At 43.5% G+C, this 14,829-nt stretch overlaps 1 protein-coding gene across 1 annotated transcript in view; it reads right to left on the bottom strand.

Annotated features, from left to right (window-relative positions):
• The window catches only part of LOC139377491 (ras-related protein Rab-26-like), an 86,919-nt gene that overhangs the window by 57,247 nt on the left and 14,843 nt on the right, over window positions 1-14,829 (bottom strand). The gene's annotated exons all lie outside the window — the stretch shown is intronic.

Here is a 14,829-nt window from a genome sequence, read left to right as displayed (position 1 = left end):
TGAATCTAACAACCATCTCTCTGTCACTAGTAAGCACAGTCATGGGTGTTATTTATACTCGAAAGGCACTGGGAAATATGCAAATTAGCGCTATTTAATTCCGGTCCTGGAGGGCCGAAACATTTCTGGTTTTAGATTTTTGTATGGCTCTTCAAAGAACCATCCAATTTATGTTTCTTCAGTGACCCTACAACGGTTCCCCTATGGTGGGAGTTTACATAAAAGACTGCAAAAACACCAGGAAATCCACTCAAAGTTATTTTAATTTCAGAAATCTGTTCCCAAGTATTCTCACGCTGTCACGTTCTGACCTTAGTTCTGTTATTATATCTTTGTTTTAGTATGGTCAGGACGTGAGTTGGGTGGGCAGTCTATGTTTGATTTTCGGTGTTGGTTTCTGTGTTCGGCCTAGTATGGTTCTCAATCAGAGGCAGCTGTCAATTGTTGTCCCTGATTGAGAATCATACTTAGGTAGCCTGGGTTTCACTTTTGGGTTGTGGGTGTTTGTTTTCCGTGTGAGTGTTTGGTCCACACGGTACTGTTTTCGGTTTTGTATATTCACGTCATCGTTTGTTGTTCTGTTCGAGTGTTCTATTGTCTTTATTAAAAACATTATGGACACTTACCACGCTGCGCATTGGTCCTCCGATCCTTCTCGCTACTCCTCCTCAGAAGAGGAGGACGAGAACCCTTACACACGCATAATAGAGAGACGTGTTCGTATACAAATGTAAGCCAGGTTTGAAAATGATTGTGTTTTAGTAAAATATGATATACCTGTTTGGGATTCTTGCGGTCAATTTGCAGTCTACAAATGATTTGTCATTATGTTCCGGCACTCTAACCATCCACTAAAGAAACAATCAGCCCGCGGCTGGATCTAGTTGATGATTCCTGTCCTATGGCATCACTCTTGAGAACCTTATTTGGTCCCAACTTGCACCTGTATGGTTTAGAGTGTAGGCAGACAGAAAGACAGACCGACAGTTACTACACCTCAGTGGCCTGGTGTTGATGTTACTGCTCTGCTGTTAAACTGTCTCTATGGGGATATGACTGTATTACTGCTAATGAGACTCTTTGGAGCATTAGCTGACGCTAGCTGTGAATGATTATTAGCCACGCTGTCAATTTGCAGTTTGAAGGTTAACTGTAAATCAACAGGAAACAACGTGATACAGCGAAATGCTATTACTAGTTTTGTTTTGTTTGTGCGAATGACAACATGGAGACAATGTGATTGGATCAGTGAAAAGAAAGCTGACTGGATTCTTCTGGAATCCAATGCAGTTAGGACCTTGACGGAGGAGTGAAGAAGTAGGGAAAGGCGAGAGAGGCAGAGAGGCAGTCTGAGAGCTGGCCAATGGCATACCGGACCCAACAACAGCAGGGTTGCCACCACCAATTAGAACTTGTGTTTTCTGCACCATGGGTGAGGAGAGGAGTGTGATGGAGGGAAGAAGAGAGAGATGGAAGGGATGAGAGACAGGGATGGGCAAACACAATAAAGCGGATGGAGAATATACAGCGCACTACGATGAGGTTATGTCCGAACGGTGTAATAGCTAGAACGTAAGTCCTCCTGGGTGACCTTGGGTCCCTTCTGTGTGGTCCTTCTGTGGTCAAGTACAGTGTTGAAGAACACAAAGAGGAGTAACGTCTGGTCAACTAACAAGAACTGTCTGAATGAAAGTCCAAACTGTGAAATATACTGTAGAGTAGTTTCTTTTCTATGGACAAGCCGAACCAAAAAGATGGGAAAAGTTAAGACAAGGTTGTGACTTTCTGCTCACAAGGTGTCGGTGCAAGATGTTGAGGTGTGAGGTGTTGTTGTCTTGGTTGTTGTCGACCCTACTGCTGACCTTGGCCTTTTTTTTGCTCCTGTTTAAAAATAAACATTTTTTTTCTTCGGTTTTGACACAAGGCCTTTGCAGCCTCTGTCAAAAAACGAAAGCCTTGGCTGTGGCTAGCTGGCCGAGCAGAGAGAGAGAACTATACCGACGCATCATTCGAACCAGAGCCAGGGGAGAGAGGGGGAAAGAGAGAGCTATGTCAGCATAACATTCTAAAGTCAAACAACAATCACACTCCCTCTTCTTGCCATTACAAACACACTCCCTCTCTTGCCATTACAAACACACGCAATTAGATACATAAAGCCTGCCAACACTACCACTCCTCATTGCCAATGCATTTCATACATATTGCATGGAACAGGGTGCTTTGACGCAGTAGACTTGCCATATGCAACGTGCATTTGCTCCGTATAAATAGAAAACTATTAACATAAGCTCCAGTATTTTTCCCAAGGATGACACGCAATAGGCACGCCCAGGAGATCAAGCTCCGCACTATCTGCGAGTGAAATGAAATGCACATGTTTTTCTATAAGCTTCAAAGAAGCTAGGCCAGAATGACGACTGCACTAACGCTGCCTCTCTGTTTGACGCTGTGGAGAGCACGGAAGGTAGCAGTGACCTCTTCAGTAACAGACGGTGGCATTTTAAGTTTGGTTCGTGGAGGTTCGTGACAGAAAACGCCACTCGTGACGGTGCAGTTCATGTTACACGCTTCATATCGACGTATCACAATAATATTGGTTATTGCACATGACTACCCTAGATTAAAGTAGTCCTAGCAATGCTGCCTGTGAGGGCCACCGACTTGAAGCCTGATGAACGATGACCGTGCCGTGGACCCAGACCATCCGAGGGTAACAGAGGGCTTCAGACAGAGTGGGCGAGTGGGAAGGCGCGTGTCATACTGGTGATTCACACACACACTGGACCGAACACGGGTCCCATATTAATAAAGCCGTACAGCACGTTGTATATTCACAGACCTATAATCAATAGTCCTTCGAGACCACAGCGGGATAGAAAATAATGTGTTTGTGTGTGTGTGTGTGTGTGTGTGATGTGTGTTTTTAGAGTGGGCGGGTGCGTGTGTGTGTGCGTATGCATGTGCATGTGCCGTCTAAAATCTACCTGTCACACCCAGCCTAGTTACACATGGTCTCCTAGGCAGATGAGACACAGATAGGGGGACCTCTCCTTTCCCCAAACCTGTTACTTATTCATCCTCTTCTACCCAATGCATATTTATCAGCCTGGTGACATTATGAAAGCAAGTGGCATCCCTCACAAACTGAAGGAAATTAAGGAACAGCTTCTAAGAAGTGGGAGACCAATTTCTTTCCTTCCTTGCAAGGAGGAAGAAGCTCTTATTATTAAACCTGAACCAAGACTCCTCTCATTCCTCATGCATTCTCTCTCCTTGATCTTGCTCTCTCTCTCTTTCTCGCTCTCTCGTTCTCTCTCTCCCTCTGCCATTCTCTCTCTCATCACTTATTCTCTCACTCTCATTCTATCACACTCCTCTTTTTCTCTCTCGCTGCTGTCATTAGTATTAGTGATGGAGATTGTGGCGCTGTTATTTGCCTCAAATTCAGTGAGACTTCTGTCCCTGGCAGCATCCCACAATGCATGTGTATCCTGACAGTCGGATGCGTCTGCATTCCTCAGCTGTGTGTGAGAGCACCTAAAGCACAATATCTGAAAGGATTAGTGATTTTTCCAATAGAATCCTATAGTTTTTTTTTCTTCACCTCTGTCAGATTCCTATCGGAATGCTATTGGACTACTTTTTCCCGATTGGAAATCAAAAGTAATCCTATTGGATCCTATAGGATTCTCGCAACCCTATAGGATTTGGTGTAAAATGTATCAGAATCCTATTGGACTACTTTTTTCAAAAGTAATCATATTGGAGCCTATACAGTGCATTCGGGAAGTATTCAGACCCCTTGACTTTTTCCACATTTTGTTAAATTACAGCCTGATTCAAAATTGATTAAATACATTTTTTCCATCATCAATCTACACGCCATTATGACAAAGCGAAAACAGGTTTTTAGAATTATCGGCAAATTTATTAAAAATAAAAACTGAAATACCTTATCAAGGGAGGTCTGAATACATTCCGAAGGCACTGTTGGTTTTGTAGGATTTTTAGAGCGTTATTTTTTGATTAACCCATTCAATTATAGTTTGGTGTCATTTGTTCCAGTACAATACAACACCATTAAAGGGATAGTTCAACCAAATGACAAAACAACATATTGGTTTCCTTACTCTGTAAGCAGTCTATGGACAAGGTATGACAGCAATCCATTCTTTGGTTTAATTTTCCTGCCACTGTTTTAACATGCTAACATTTTAGCATTTGTGGCACAAAACCCATTTAAGTCATGGGACCGATATTACAATTTTTCGCATATAATGTTCAAAACATCTATAGGTGAATTTGTTGAGCTTTGGACATGATGAGGGTGTCACGACTCCTACCGAAAGTGGCTCCCCTTCCCGTTCGGGTGGCGCTCGGCGGTCGTCGTCGCCGGCCTACTAGCTGCCACTGATTCTTTCCTCCCCCTCCTTGTCTGTTTATTGGTTACACCTGTTATGTATTGTGGTGATTAGCTGGGCTTTATTAGCCAGCCGGCCCGCCTGCTCTTTGTGGGGGATTGTTTGTGTGACATTTGTGCACGTTTGAGGTGAACGTGTTTTTTGCGTTCGTGGGTTTTGCTGGACTGTTTTAGTCCCCGTGTTTGGGGCATTTGTTTTTGTGAGCGCCCAGAGTTTCGTGGGGTGGCTTATGTTTGCTGTTTGTGCATTAAAGAGCAATACCCTGAACTCTCTGTTTCCTGCGCCTGACTTCTCACCCACTACACCCAGATCGTTACAGAGGGAAAAATGTAAATATTGGTCCCATGACTTTGTGGGTTTGTGCCACAACTGCTACAACGTTAGAACCCAAAAGAAAATCTTCTCAGATTTTGGAACCAGCCCCAATGGACTCCAATATGATTGTATCCTAATCCTATAGGATACAATCCTACAAGATAGGTTCCAAAATCTGATAGGATTTTATAGTTTTTTTGGACTAGGGGTGTTTATTGATGCCTGTGAATTGATCATTACACGCAACACACACACACACACACACACAAAGCATACATACATACATACATACATACAAAGCATACAAACATCAAAGCACTGGCATAAACTACCAAACCCTCAACACAGTGCCAGGTGGGTTCTAATAAATATTCATCATGAGGCCCTTCATACACATCCAGCTACATAGAGCCAGCTGTCAATCAAACTCCATACACACTCCCGACCAACACTCCTATGAATATGTACGAACTCCTGAGGAGTACCTTTCGCCAAAACTCCTCACCAATTGAATACTTACAGATTTGGATGATGTGAGGTATAGATGAATACCAGCATTTCCACTGTAGCATAATCCGTGTTATTCTGTGAGTTGGGTGGACTTCAGAAGGACAAGAAATTTAGCTAAAGTGTGAATGTTTGTTCACTCAACAAACTTTGCTCACAGTGAGCTGAATGTATAAAAATGTGTTGAGTCGATTTACAAATTCATGTTTGCCTTTGGAAGGCAACACTGTATGCTGGTCCAGTTATATAGCCAAATGTTGAGCAAACTCACAATCCTATTGCAAGTGGTTGGGAAAGGGGAAATGGGCTACTTAGTCCTTTGCACAACTGAATGCATTCAACCGAAATGTGTCTTCCACATTTAACCCAACCCCTCTGAATCAGAGAGGTGCGGGGGGCTGCCTTAATCGACTACATCACTGCCCTGGCAGTCCAAAAATAATTACACATCAATTTGCAAGCCAGCATAATGTCACTTGCAGGCTTGGCGTAACCTGTAAACCAGGAGTTTCAGACCACTGTGTTAGGGTGCAACTAGGCCCTCAAAGAAAGGCCTCATGATATACAGTACAGTATGTAATGTACTTTCATAAAGAGTTTTTTTGTGCAAACTCATTCTCCTACTGCAGCTGGTTGCCTTAGATAAAGAAAAATGCAGGGTGTCCATCGGAGAACAACAGATATAAAACCATAGAAATACAATCACTAGAACGGACATCCCTATTCAAGTCAATGGGTCTGTGATGGGTGGACGGCAGACAACATTTAGTGTAACCATGAGGGTGTAGTTAAATTGCTGTGATCTAAGGTGCTTTTCCAATTCTAAGTATTATTTTTCCATGGAAGCAACCCCCATGCTGTGAGGTTCAAGTAAAATATCTCATGTTCTGACACTGAAATTACAACACTGTAAAACTCTATTATAGGGTGCAGTATTTGCATAAATCACCTAGATTGCCTTCAAGCAGGCATTAGCCAGACATAATCAAATAACGAACACTTTGGGTAATTACCACCGGCCAGACAGGGCTGATTGTATTAGCACTCAATGTTGCCGAGCTGGGAGAGAAAATGAAGTCGTAGAAGATTGAGAACACTCCTGACATCTCCTCTACAGCATACACACAAACACTATTTTTATTCTATAAAGTGTAATCCACTATGCAGCAACTGCACAGCGTATCTATCTGAAATTTCTCCTATGCATCCTGCACCACTATGGACACGGTCCATAAACCCTGAGCCCAGTAAAGACCCGACTTATCCTGTCTTTGTCTCCCTCTGTGCCTCTCGTCTTACTCTAAAAGCTTCTTCTTCCCTTTCTTCTTCACTCGCTTCACACTGGTCTGACCGCCTTTTTATCTGTGACGCTCCGTCCGTCTTTCCTGTCTTTTAATCTGCTCCTGCCCTTTCTCTCTTTCTTTCTATTGCTCTCTCTGTCTCGCCGTATATGTGTTGGCTGGATGCAGTAGCGGCAGTTGGCCTCTGACAGCTCTCGCCGTAGTGGTGAGTTACATTAAGGAGCATGGCAGCGGGACTGACATTCTCCCGTAGTGCCGCTCAGCCCCAGATGCTGCATGCTCCATTAACAAACCCTAGCAGAATGCATAAACACAGATTTAACCTCTGACTAGAGAGCAACATCCTAAATCAAACTCAAGCACAATTACCAAGTGCTTGTGTGTGCTGCGGAGCATAACAACAGGATCATGATGAACCAGACCAGGCCCAGGTTAGCCCAGGACAAGGAGGGCCAACAGGCCAGCGACAAAAGCCATCTGGTATTGGACTGCACTGGAGAGAATAAGTTGAGAAGAGAAGGAGAGGAGGGAAGGAGAGGAGGGAAGGAATGGATGTGAGGGAGTACTACAAATGTGCAGACACAATTACACACATTCGAAAAATGCAACATGTTCTACCTGCATCCCATGCCATCACAAGATTACCATCCACAATCGCGAGAAGATCAAAACCCCATAATAACCACTGTCCAGTACAAAACCTTGAAAATATTACTATAACATTACAGTGTTCCACCACCGATCAATAGCTTCCCCAGTCTCCAGGCCCACCTACCAACATATACTGTAATGGATGGCCCCTCCAGAGCAGAAATCCTTTCCCTCATTCTTCCTCTTCACCTGCTTCATGCATTCATCAGACAGGGGCCTAAGGCCGAACCTCACAGGATAATAAAAACAGGAAGTGACAAAAGTCAGAGGTTAAAGGTCAGTGGGGCTGTGTTGGGGTGACCTCTGAGGTCACCATGGTGATGAGAGTATTCACTGGCTCAGTGATTATATGCCGACCTATTACTGTTTATGACCAAGAAGGGTCACTGTCCCTTTGGACCATCATCAAAATGAAAGAGATTGGAAGAACTTGCCGGATAGATTTTGTGTCAATGAGACCAGCTGTATAAATAAAGGACACGTGAAAGAAAAGGTCAAAGTGATGGGGGAGAATGCAAATATTGAACGAGAGAGAAAAAGGCAACGGAATATTAAAACATAATAAAATTGTGGTTTAGTTACCAGATGAACCATTTCAATGACTCTACAGTCCATCATCCAGATTTTATTTCACCTTTATTTAACTAGACAAGTCAGATAAAAAAACAACGAATTCTTATTTACAATGATGGCCTACCAAAAGGCAAAAGGCTTCCTAAAACAGACATCACTACAGTTATAATAACACAAGAGACAGCTCCATCCAAGCTGTTTACAGTTAGACATGTAGTTCTAGATTAGGAAACACAGAAGAGACTCATCTGTCCTGTATGCTATTCAGCTTGCTGGATTTTGGCGTCAATTACCACTAACATTGATTGATGTGACTTTTACCATGGTATTAGTCTAGTCTGAGACAGAATCGCTGATTTTCAGTGAGAGATTCTTCACAGTGAACCTTTCGGTATAATGCATTCAGTTTTTCCAAAGTAGATCAGAAGTGTGAAAAAAAGGAGTGTGTGTGTGTGTGTGTGTGTGTGTGTGTGTGTGTGTGTGTGTGTGTGTGTGTGTGTGTGTGTGTGTGTGTGTGTGTGTGTTTTTAGCGTGGGCGGGCGCGTGTGTGTGCATGTGTCGTCTAAAATCTACCTGTCACACCCAGCCTAGTTACACATGGTCTCCTAGGCAGATGAGACACAGATAGGGGGACCTCTCCTTACGTGTGCTGTAGTAGATCAGTGACACTTGCTCTACGCAATTTCATCGGCGTGAAGTTGGCAGGTAAGATTTGTTAGGCGATCGAATTAACAAGCCTGCTGCATGGTGACCTGCTCCTCTCACAGAGAAAAAGATGCAGCGACCGCCCTCTCTCCCCTCCTCCAAGGCACGATTAATCAGCCATGATCACGTTATAATATCAACTAATCATCACAGGCCACGGCAGCCTGAGCTGTCCTCGTCAATTCGACCTAGCCGCATTCAGATGAACATATTCAGACCGATTTAGCAACTCTTGGACAGTTCTTACACCTTCTTCCTCCATGTAGTTCGTACACCTGTCTGAGGCAGCCAGTCCCTACCCCTGAGCCCTCTTCATTGGTAATAAAGGCCTAATGAAGTCTCATGTACATTCACAGCGGGCCGTGTCCGAATATCCATACCAGCGTACTACATACTTAAACTGCATACTATGGACTCAGCATCGTCACATACTATTTAGCACGTACTGTTTGGTAAATAGTAGGTGGGGCAGAGCCGAGTGCAGGTGGATTTTTCCACATTCAACAGACATGCATCACATCAACCAGCCTGATAATAGCTCGTTTCCAATTCGATTAATTTCTCTAAACTCTGAATAGAATAGGAATGGCGTTATAGGCTAGTAATAGGCAGACTATTACATTGAACCTATACCGTAGTAGACTATATAGCCCATCTATCCTCTTTAAAAAGGACAAACAGATAATTTGGTTCCATTTCAATATAATTATTAGTATAAACAAAGTGCTGTAACATATACAGTGGGGAGAACAAGTATTTGATACACTGCCAATTTTGCAGGTTTTCCTACTTACAAAGCATGTAGAGGTCTGTAATTTTTATCATAGGTACACTTCAACTGTGAGAGACGGAATCTAAAACAAAAATCCCGAAAATCACATTGTATGATTTTTAAGTAATTAATTTGCATTTTATTGCATGACATAAGTATTTGATACATCAGAAAAGCAGAACTTAATATATGGTACAGAAACTTTTGTTTGCAATTACAGAGATCATACGTTTCCTGTAGTTCTTGACCAAGTTTGCACACACTGCAGCAGGAATTTTGGCCCACTCCTCCATACAGACCTTCTCCAGATCCTTCAGGTTTCGGGGCTGTCGCTGGGCAATACGGACTTTCAGCTCCCTCCAAAGATTTTCTATTGGGTTCAGGTCTGGAGACTGGCTAGGCCACTCCAGGACTTTGAGATGCTTCTTACGGAGCCACTCCTTAGTTGCCCTGGCTGTGTGTTTCGGGTCGTTGTCATGCTGGAAGACCCAGCCACGACCCATCTTCAATGCTCTTACTGAGGGAAGGAGGTTGTTGGCCAAGATCTTGCGATACATGGCCCCATCCATCCTCCCCTCAATACGGTGCAGTCGTCCTGTCCCCTTTGAAGAAAAGCATCCCCAAAGAATGATGTTTCCACCTCCATGCTTCACAGTTGGGATGGTGTTCTCTGGGTTGTACTCATCCTTCTTCTTCCTCCAAACACGGCGAGTGGAGTTTAGACCAAAAAGCTCTATTTTTGTCTCATCAGACCACATGGCCTTCTCCCATTCCTCCTCTGGATCATCCAGATGGTCATTGGCAAACTTCAGACGGGCCTGGACATGCGCTGGCTTGAGCAGGGGGACCTTGTGTGCGCTGCAGGTTTTAAATCCATGACGGTATGTAGCATGTTACAAATAGTTTTCTTTGAGACTGTGGGCCCAGCTCTCCTCAGGTCATTGACCAGGTCCTGCCGTGTAGTTCTGGGCTGATCCCTCACCTTCCTCATGATCATTGAGGTGAGATCTTGCATGGAGCCCCAGACCGAGGGTGATTGATCGTCACCTTGAACTTCTTCCATTTTCTAATAATAATTGCGCCAACAGTTGCTGCCTTCTCACCAAGCTGCTTGCCTATTGTCCTGTAGCCCATCCCAGCCTTGTGCAGGTCTACAATTTAACCCTGATGTCCTTACACAGCTCTCTGGTCTTGGCCATTGTGGAGAGTTTGGAGTCTGTTTGATTGGGTGTGTGGACAGGTGTCTTTTAAACAGGTAACGAGTTCAAACAGGTGCAGTTAATACAGGTAATTAGTGGAGAACAGGAGGGCTTCTTAAAGAAAAACTAACAGGTCTGTGAGAGCTGGAATTCTCACTGGTTGGTAGGTGATCAAATACTTATGTCATGCAATAAAATGCAAATTAATTACTTAAAAATCATACAATGTGATTTTCTGCATTCTTGTTTTAGATTCCGTCTCTCACAGTTGAAGTGCACCTATGATAAAAATTACAGACCTCTACATGCTTTGTAAGTAGGAAAACCTGCATAATCGGCAGTGTATCAAATACTTGTTCTCCCCACTGTGTACATTTTTGAAAATTGCCTAGTACACACACCAAAACTTTTCAAATGTTCAAATCAAAATGCTATTGAACAGAATAACGTGGACAGTGGGTTGCGTCACAAATTCAGAACTGCTGGACAGCAACATAATAAACTAAAGCACTGATCATTGGGAACAAGATGAGAATGACGACTAAGGCTTGATCCATAAATTAAATCATAAAATATGTAGCCTAGCCTACAAAAATAAAAAATAAATCCATATCTTCAAATCAAAAGGCCTGATTAACATGACATCAATAACGCAGCCACATTCTGAGTCCCCTGGTACCGACACATTCAGAAACCAAAAGATGGTTTAGTGTTTAGCTCAAAAGCTCTGACGAAGGCCAAGAGAATAAGAAACACTTTTCAATGAGAAAACAGAAATGCACTTTGAGTAAAAATACATTTAAAAAACTTCCCAAATAAGTAACCTTGTTTTGTTGTTTGGTTACTTGAAGAGAACTAGGGCCTATCACTCACATCCCACCTCTTCCAATGCATTGCGGGAAAGTGCACCTCGAATTCTTCTAGATGAAGAACAAAAATGAGTATAACATCCTGGCATTTAAAGAATACTAGATTTGAGAAAATTCACATACTATAAAAATGATATTTTTGCATACTCAAATGGCCTAATATTTAGGACGCAAGTATGGATTTTCGGACACGGCCAGTGTTTAGCCTCAGCTCATCATATCCACCCAGGACAACACACTCACCTGACTCTACAAACAGAGATGGGAGATGGAGGGGGTTCATAAACAAAGTGTCCTGTCAGATAAGAGGGGAGTGTGTGTCTGTGTAACTGGGGGCGAGACAAACAGACAGGCTCAGTGGGTATGTTGTTGTTTCTAGCGCGTATGGCAACCTGCTGGGGACCAAACGCTCCTAGCGGCATCCTCAGGTGGCAAGGGGGCTTGTTTGAGGCCATTGAATGGGTGACACATCGGGGGCAGGAGGTAGCAAACACTCTGTATGACTTCAGGGCAACAACATGGGGATATAGAAATGCCACTTCTCCCAGAAGTGTTCGGGACCCGATGCCATGCTGTGCCAGGCAGGCTGTGTCTGAGTCACATTCTCATGTGACACACTCTTAACTGTCATGTTTCCTCACCCACACACTAGGCTGATCACTTTGAGTCACTAGGACTCACTGACTGGCCTTGTTGACGCCAATTATGACAAGTATATAAACTTCTAAAACAAGTTTTGGCAACAAAATGGGTCAAAATAACTTATTAAACATGTCCTTCCTCCTCCGGTTCAACCATCTTCCTCCGGTTGAACCATCCTCCCCCGGGGACATTGTACTCCCAGAGACACATCACCTGCCTTCTGGCGAGAAGTGGCTTGTGACCTGACATGTGCTTTTCGAAAAGCTTTCCTTTGAACAGAGCATGTACCAGGTGGCGATGTCTTTCTACCGTGCCAACCTGCATACTAACCACCCCACAAAGACCCTGACCGGAGCATTCCTGGACCCTAGGGAGGGGCGACGCACCTCACCCCACAGATCTAAGCTTTACACGCCAGGCTTCTCATCCAGATGTCTCCCCTATACTATTATCCCTTTAGGATGGCACATCCTGCCTAACAGAGATTGGTAAGGCTTAAAATGACAGCACTCTTTCAGTCTGGTACTTACCTGGTATTTTAAGAGATTTGGACTGGAATTGGATTTAACGATCGTTATCTCTCCCGTGCTCTGACAGAGCACAAGCTGCTGCATCAGCTGCAAGCATCTTGGGAGAAACACGAGGAAAAGAAAAGGTTTCTTATGCAGGCGAATGTAGCTCCAATCACAGGTAACAATTGACATCTCGCCACACAGGAGGTCCAGCCAGCTAGCCAAGCAACAAAGTGTAGTACACATAGAAATATCATTCAATGGATTCCATTTCTATGGCAGTACACCTCCCTGTGCATAACAGCTAGGACAAGTTGAGCCGTTGTCAAGGTAACGCAGCCCTAACAACAGCCTCCGCGGCTTCAGGTGTGTGTGTCATCACAGCCCATTGAGTCACCTCTCCTAGGCCTGTCCTATAGTCCTATATAACAGGGTTTGTTAAACTATTCTTTATTATAATTAACCTGTAATGCACAGGCATTGTGTAGCAGGGTTTCCGAAACTCGGTTCTGGGTGTGCTACAGGAATACATTAGCAGATCAGAAGAATAATACATATGGAAAGGGGGAAAGTTGAATTGTAATGAATGCTTATGCAAACATAGTGAAACCTTGGTCTTGGTAATCTGCAGGTTCTGGCGTTTTCCCTATTGTGACCTGGGAATGTGTTTTACTCACACATCTCAGGCTTCCGAAGCTTCCCCACACGCGTGAAGCTTGCAAACAACTCACCTATTTTTATGTGAAATGAACGTTGACAAACCCTCAGGGTGTAGAAAATGAGTAGCCTTTGTTTGAGAATGCATAATCAAGTCGAGTCTGTAGCTATGTGTCTGCAATTATATTGTTTACAGCTCTCAACTCTCTCAAAAGAGTTGGCAAGACAACACACACAGATCTGAGACCAGGCTACGGAACAATGCATCTGCAGAATGAACAGTCCGTCCGTATTCACACTGAGGTAACACAGACAGACAGACAGACAGACAGACAGACAGACAGACAGACAGACAGTTACTGCCGTAGCAGAGGTCTAATAAAGATAAGGCTGACTATGAGCCATGCTGCTCGGGCGGTCGCTCCTCTGTTCCTGGATCTTTAATTGTGTCCTTTCTGTTTGTCTGGCCGATAAGAGAAAAGGCCACACTGGTTTGGCGTTAGCATTAACACAAGGCTAAGCTGACACATGCTGCACCACCAGGGAAGGAACAATTCAATACTGTGTCAAGAGAAAAGGGCATATGCAACGTGAACTAGGGACATTCGGTCTCATGTTAGATTCAAGCAAAAACCATGTTGACCAAGCAAAAACCAAGCAAAAACCAAAGTGACAAGGACAACTGCACTGAGTGTACAAAACATTAGGAACATCTGCTCTTTCCATGACAAAGACTGACCAAGTGAATCCAGGTGAAAGTTATTCATGTCACTTGTTAAATCCATTTCAATCAGTGTAGGTGAAGGAGAGGAGACTGGTTAAAGAATACTTTTTAAGCCTTGAGAAAATTGAGACACGGATTGTGCATTTGTTTTATTCAGAGGATGAATGGGCAAGACAAAAGATGTAGGTGCCAGGCGCACCAGTTTGAGTGTGTCAAGAACGTCAACGCTGTTGGGTTTTTCACGCTCAATGAGAAAACATATAAAGAATGGTCCACCACTCTAAGGTCATCCAGCCAACTTGACACAACTGTGGGAAGCATTGGTGTCAACATGGGTGTAATGTGTACGAAATGTAGGAGACGTCTCCGATTGTCTGTCGCCAATCTATGTTCGACAAAACCTGTTTGATCAGGATGAACTAGTTTGGGTAAAAATGTTTTCAAGACGTTTGCCTAGAACCTTGGCAATTTCATGTGACTGTTAATGAGGTAGAGAGGCCAATGACTTGAGCAGAGAGTTGGGTCTTTACCTTTTTTATGTAACAGAGAAATCAAACTCCCGTGGGATGCCATCCCATCCAGGGGATTTACCTCGGTTCATATCTTCCAATGCATCATCATGCAGTTCATTGAGCATTATAGGTTATAGGTCATCTGTGCATCATAGGAGGAGAGTTGCAGTAGATTCAAGCCCTCAAAAAAGGGTCTCATGCTGCCTGAGGTATTTTGTACTTCAGAACTGTATAACCTTTCATTGTAATGTTTAAATTGTAAATTGATTGATGGTGAATCACGCAAGAGAGCACCATCGTCAGAACGAATGGAAACAATGTCATCAAGACTATAATTATTGCGTAATATTGCATTATTACGTAATTTACTAGCTAAGAGGAAGCTAGGTCTATGACAGTTTGTCGGACTCTATGAATTCAAAATTCCGCTCTTAATCAGAGTAAGGAATTGAACTCAGATTTGATT

Source organism: Oncorhynchus clarkii, chromosome 20, assembly GCF_045791955.1.
Source record: "Oncorhynchus clarkii lewisi isolate Uvic-CL-2024 chromosome 20, UVic_Ocla_1.0, whole genome shotgun sequence".
NCBI lineage: Eukaryota > Metazoa > Chordata > Actinopteri > Salmoniformes > Salmonidae > Oncorhynchus > Oncorhynchus clarkii.
This window is presented reverse-complemented; position numbering and strand designations above follow the sequence as displayed.